The sequence below is a fragment of the Triticum aestivum genome, chromosome 4A, assembly GCF_018294505.1.
Source record: "Triticum aestivum cultivar Chinese Spring chromosome 4A, IWGSC CS RefSeq v2.1, whole genome shotgun sequence".
Lineage (NCBI taxonomy): Eukaryota > Viridiplantae > Streptophyta > Magnoliopsida > Poales > Poaceae > Triticum > Triticum aestivum.
Window position 1 is genome coordinate 267,564,398 of NC_057803.1, and position 7,146 is coordinate 267,571,543.

Genomic DNA, 7,146 nt, shown 5'->3' on the forward strand with positions numbered 1-7,146 from the left:
CCTTCAATAACTAACAGGAGTTGGTAGACCGTGCTCTCATGATTGAAGGGAAGCAGCAGCAGATTGAGAACTGCAAGAGGAAGTATGGACAAGGGAAGTACAATTCTGGAGCTCAGCAGAAACCACGTTTTACCCCTAGACTGGGAGGACATTTTCAGCATACCCATGGAGGAGGTAGCTCGCACAATCACAATGGCCCCAAGAATGGTAATGGTAATGGAGGAAGCAACTGCCAGAACCGTACCAACCCATCAACCCAGCCAAGAGAGAACTGAGCCAAGTCACTTGCTTTAAGTGCCAGAAGACTGGACATTATGTCAATGAATGTCCTGAATCCCAGAATGGAAATGGCAATGGAAGCTCTGGGAAGAAGCCGAACCCTTTCAACAGGGGATAGGTGAACCACGTAAATGTGGACGAGGTTGAAGCCCAGCCCGATGCAGTAATAGGTAAGTTGTTGGTTAAGTCATTTATTGCACTCGTTCTTTTTGATACTGGTGCATCGCATTTTTTGGAAGGACTGAATGATGAGTTGAGCATGTAGTTGATGGTAGCACCTTCAATAACTACCAGGAGTTGGTAGACCGTGCTCTCATAGTTGAAGGGAAGCAGCAGCAGATTAAGAACTGCAAGAGGAAGTATGGACAAGGGAAGTACAATTCTGGAGCTCAGCAGAAACCACGTTTTACCCGTAGACCGGGAGGACATTTTCAGCATACCCATGGAGGAGGTAGCTCGCACAATCACAATGGCCCCAAGAATGGTAATGGGAATGGAGGAAGCAATGGCCAGAACCATACGAACCCATCAACCCCAGCCAAGAGAGAACTGAGCCAAGTCACTTGCTTTAAGTGCCAGAAGACCGGACATTATGCCAATGAATGTCCTGAATCCCAGAATGGAAATGGCAATGGAAGCTCTGGGAAGAAGCCGAACCCTTTCAACAGGGGACATGTAAACCACGTAAATGTGGAGGAGGTTGAACCTAGCCCGATGCAGTAATAGGTAAGTTTTTGGTTAAGTCATTTACTGCACTCGTTCTTTTTGATATTTGTGCATCGCATTCATACATATCAAGGGGATTTGTGGATAAGTATAAACTGCCAACCCAAGCCCTTAGGTCACCCATGTTAGTAACCTCGCCTGGAGCAGAATATATGGCTAGTCTATGGTGTGATTGGTTACCATTAAGGATTGGTAACTACGTATTTCCCTCAGACCTAATAGTCTTGGAGTCTCAAGGTTTGGATGTGATATTAGGCATGGATTGGTTATCAAAGTATGAAGGGAACATTAAATGTGCCAGTAAGTCAATTTTTCTTACCACCCCAAAAGGGAGAAGGATCAAGTATGTATCCCGGCATGTGCCGAAAAGGACTCAAGTAAATTGCTTAACAGGAGTTGTGCAGGAGGAAGTACCAGTAGTGAAGGATTTCCCTGATGTATTTGTAGAGGAGTTTCCAGGCATGCCACCGGATAGAGATATTGAGTTTTTGATTGTAACATCCCAAATTTTCAATTTGGAATGTTATACATTAGGTCATCATGCATATCATATTTTTCTCGCATTTTCCGATCCTAGAAAATTTCATGCAACTCAAGGACCCTCGGAGAGAGTTGGAAGTTTCATTATTTTCATATTTGGGATTTCTCAAATTTTGAAAATAGGATCACTTGGATTTATTTAATTATCTTCATAAAGTTTTTCCTATAAAAATTTTAAGAGAGGGAATAATATGACTTTCCCAATATTTAGGAAAAATGAAGATATTATAAATAAATCATGATTTGGTTTTGGAAGATTTATTTTGCTTAGGCAAAAATGAGCATTTTAAAAATTTATGCATGTTTGCCGTTTTTAAAGTTCTTTTTGTTCGACTCATTTTTAGGAGTCGGGGAAAATTTGTTTTATTTAATTCGGAGTTCGTTTGGTATTTTTTTTAATTCGTTTTGTTTTTTTTTTTAAAAAAAAAAATACGCGCGCCCCCCCCCCCTGGGCCCGGCCCAGCGCCCCGCCTCCCTCTCCCTCGCGCGCACGCCGCCGCCCGAGCGGGAGCTGCCCCGCCGCCGCACGCCTCCCGGAGTCCGGCTCCCCCTCGCCTCCCTTGCCCCCTCCCCAAGCCACCCCGCCGCCCCCCCCCTTATATATATTCGGCCGCCCCCCCCCCCCTCTCTCTCACCCGCCGCCGCCCGCCTCCCCAAGCCGAACCCCGCCGCCGCGAGGAAGCCGCCGCCGCCGCCGTTCCCCGCCGCCGACGCCGGAACCCCGCCGCCCCTCGCCGCCCCCTCCCGACCCCGCCGGACCTCCCGCCCCGCCCGGAGCCCCGCCGGAGCCCCGCCGGTGAAGACCACCGGAGGTAGCCCCGCGCCCCGATCTGGTTTTCCCCTAATAAATCGATCCGGTTTATTTAAAAAAAAAAATAAACTAGATTGGTTTTTTTTCGGTTTTCTTAATTAACGAACGTTCACCGAACCGTTCGTTTCAATGAACGCGTTCGTTGGATTCGTTCTGTTAACGAACGTCCGTTATTTAAACCGTTCGTCGTTTTTCTTTTATTCGGATTTAATCCGTTATTTTTCTGATTCGATTTCCGATCCAATTTTCAAATCTGTTTTATTTCTTGCTCGTTTATCGGAATCAGGTGATTCAAACGCCTGGAGTTTCGTAACGAAACCGCCGTTCCGACTAACCAACTTTCACAGAGTTTTGCTACTGTGAAATTTTGACCTAATTTCAGATTTCTAAACCGAGTCGTTCTCTCTCGAGTTCCGACTTTCGATGCCTTATTTGATTCGATTCTTTTGCAACCAGGGTTCTTAAGTTGAACTCTCTGGTTAGATCTTTTATTCGAGATTTCCCTGTGCATTAGATGAGTACTTATTGTATGCTTGTTGTTTGTCTGCGTTAGATTACCCGGAGTGCGCCGCTTGTTACTTCGAATCTCTAGGACACGCGGATCATCAGCAAGGCAAGTAACACTTTGATCATATCTTTCCTACTACCCAGTTTTATTGCATTAGATCAAACCCTCAAACACTTGCATTGTTTAGGATCTAAATTAAATTGTGGGATTGGGAAGTAGAATTGAGGTAGTACCTATTACCTGTTACTTATGAAACCTTGGGAGTTACTTCTACGTTTGCTTATTATGCTATGCTATGCTAGTAGACGTGGATTGGGTGAGTGATATCCATGACAGATGTGAGATTGATAATTTTAATGGTTTATCTAAGGTGGCAACTTAAACACACATCTGGGTGGATTGAGGCACCTGATGTCTATCAGGACTTGCCTGTTGTTTTTTTGGACCGCCACCCAGGCTCTAAGGGATCATAAGATATTTCAAACTGGAAACTTCCGTGTGCAGCCACATGCTACTATGGGCTCTAGCATAGTTGACTAAGTTGTGCGAACTCTTACGGGGTGGACTAGCAGATGTAGGGGATGTAGGTGTACCGGTCTACCCCACATGTAAGGTGCTAGTGCTTCTGAAAGACTATGTCTCGGTCATCCGTTTCTCAAACACCATGTAGTGCGAGAAACCAAACGGAGGCGATCGAGTCATGTGGGGAAAAGTGCGCAAACCTCTGCAGAGTAACAAACTAATCATGATTAGCCGTGTCCCCGGTTATGGACACTTTGAGTATCTAGTACTTGAATATCATTGTGAATCTCAACATGTTACCTCTAATAAAAGTTATTGGGTTTTTAATGAGTATTTTTAATTGGGATTGAGGATGCTGTCAACCATTCTCAATGTTCAACAACCACCATGATAGTTAAACAAAATTATTCCTTTGATGTAGGGAAAAATTGGCTTTTCGCAAAACTGTAACCATAGAGCCTTACCACCAGCCAAATATGCATGTAGTATAGGCTTATTGTTTCATTACTCTCTATGTGTTACATTGCCAGCATATTCCATGTGCTGACCCGTTTTCGGGCTGCAACTTTCATGTTGCAGACTTTTCAGACGACGAGTAAGGAATTTAGGTCGTGGTTCTATACTCAGTGATGCCGATGGAGTTGATGGACTCACTTATCTTCCAAGCCTTCCGCTGTTATCGTTATTAGATGGCCTTAAGCCATGATTATTGTAATAAGTTCTTTTTGAGCCATCGATGTAATAAGAGTGTGATTGCAACTCTGCTATAAATCCTCGATGTACTGTGTGGTGTCAGCATTACTGATCCAGGGATGACATCGTAGCACAGTAGACGTGATCCATTCGGGTCAGGTCGCTACAGAGAATGGTATCAGAGCACACGCTGACTGTAGGACACGACCACTAAGTTAAAGCCATAGATCACTACTCTCCTCTCATTTTCTAACTCCTCATCTTTTCTACTCTTTAGGATGAAGGAACGGAAGATTAAGTACACCCAACCGGATGAAGGCACACCATTTGGATTTCACTTGAAGGAAGTTACCAAGTACCTGGACATTGGACTACCAAGTTTCACCGGGACTTTCAACGCCACTCTGCCTGAAGAGGAGCGCTGGAAGATTCACGCTCACGTTCCAGGAAGGACATTCGCCCCAATCACCAAGCCTATAGATAGTGTTTTCAATGCACCAACCTGGAGTCTAGGAAGGAGCATGGCATCCCATATCACCATAGGACGCATTGGAGAAGTTTATCAAGAAGACCTCAAGGACACCATCTACCAGATTTGCGGACGCCGAGATGACAAATGGGACATAGTCAGCACCAAGAAGGATAGATCCATTGCAGCTTTTATCCAGGAGTTAAACCAGCACATTCGACGCCATGAGAACCAGATGTGCAATGATATGGTAGAGTTGAAGAATGCGAAGGCAAGGATCATCGAGCTAGAAGGAGAACTAAAGTCTACACGCAAGGACTACATGGACGAGATCGTAGCTCTAGCAAGGCACAATAGCGATCTTAAGTATGAGATCGAAGAACTCAAGAAGAAGTTAGCATCCCAGGAGGAACGACAAGTACGTCGCATGTCCAAGCGACTACATCAACATCGACGACACCGATTCGGATCCAAGTGAACCCGATTTTGAAGACGAAGCTGGAGCAGACATCATGGAATCTTCCACCGGTTCAAATTAGTAGAAGTCCCCCACATATTAGTAGTATTTCCCCCATGTAAACATTATAGTACACGCACTTGCGATAGTTAGATCGTTGTAAGCCTTGTTGATTGAATGGAGTGATTTTGTGTGCATTTGCTCATGTGCATTTGGGTAGTGATTCCCCTTAGACCTCATTCTATTCTAAATTTCTCTTCTTTTCTAAACCCATCAGATGCCTCCGAGACGTGACCCTGAATTCGTTTTCCCGCCAGAGATCACCCAACTGATCCAGCAGCAGAACACCCTGATTCAAACATTGGTGCAGAACCAGGGCAACAACAACAACAACCCACCACCACCACCTGCGGATCATTTGACTCGTTTCCTTAGACTAAATCCGCCGGTGTACTCCAGTAGCACCGAGCCGATTGTAGCAGATGATTGGCTCCGCAAGATAGGAAGGGAGTTGACCACTGCAGGATGCACAGATGGAGAAAGAGTGAAGTTTGCAGCACATCAGCTTGAAGGACCCGCAGCCGCATGGTGGGAGAATTTCACAGCCACTTACCCGGTAGACACTGTCACATGGGATCAATTTCAGCAAGCTTTTCGCACTGCCCATGTCTCAGCAGGAGCCATGGCCATGAAGAAGCGTGAGTTTCGCAACTTACGCCAAGGAGGAAGGACTGTTGGCCAGTACGTGGATGACTTTAGCAAATTAGCACGTTACGCCCCAGATGACGTTGCTACAGATGCGGCTAAACAGGAGAAGTTTCTAGAAGGACTGAATGATGAATTCAGCATGCCGTTGATGGTAGCAAGTTTCAATAACTACCAGGAGTTAGTAGACCGAGCCCTTATGATTGAAGGAAAGCAGCAGCAAATTGAGAACCGTAAGAGGAAGTATGGACAGGGGAAGTATAACTCTGGAGCCCAGCAGAAGCCCCGTTTTACCCCTAAACCGGGATTTAAGTTTCAGCACACCCATGGAGGAGGTAGCTCGCACAACCATAATGGCCACAAGAATGGTGATGGGAATGGAGGAAGCAACGGCCAGAACCGAACAACCCCATCAACCCCAACCAAGAGAGACCTGAGTCAAGTCACCTGTTTCAAGTGTTCGAAGACCGGACATTATGCCAATGAATGTCCTGAAGGCCAGAATGGAAATGGCAATGGAAGCTCTGGAAAGAAACCCAACCCTTTCAATAGGGGACAGGTGAACCACGTTAATGTGGAGGAGATTGAAGATCAGCCCGATGCAGTAATCGGTAAGTTTTTGGTTAAGTCATTTACTGCACTCGTTCTTTTTGATACTGGTGCATCGCATTCATACATATCAAGGGGATTTGTGGAAAAGTATAGCCTGCCCACTAGGATTCTTAAAACACCTATGCTAGTAAGCTCGCCAGGAGCAGAATACATGGCCAGACAAGGATGTTTTCAAGTACCATTGAGTATAGGAAGGCATGTATTCCCAACGGATTTAATTATTCTGGAATCCCAAGGTCTGGATGTGATTCTTGGTATGGATTGGCTGTCGATGTATGGAGGAAACATCGATTGCGCCAGTAAGACAATTTTGCTTACCACACCAGAAGGAAGAAGGATCAAGTATGTATCCCGGCATGTGCCAAACAGGACACAAGTGAATTGCTTATCAGGAGTTGTGCAGGAGGAAGTACCAGTGGTAAAGGATTTTCCTGATGTATTTCCTGAGGAATTACCAGGCATGCCACCGGATAGAGACATTGAGTTTTTGATTGAGTTATTGCCAGGTACAGGCCCAATATCGAAGCGACCGTACCGGATGCCAGCAAAGGATTTGGTGGAAATTAAGAATCAGATTAAGGAGTTATTGGATAAAGGTTACATTCGCCCAAGTTCTTCACCTTGGGGATCACCCGTTTTGTTAGTAGAGAAGAAGGATGGATCTTTGAGAATGGTTGTTGATTATCGTGAATTGAATGCGGTAACAATCAAGAACAAGTACCCACTACCAATGATAAATGATCTGTTTGATCGTTTGCAAGGAGCCAAAGTGTTTTCCAAGATCGACTTGCGATCAGGGTACCATCAGTTGAAGATTCGGGAGC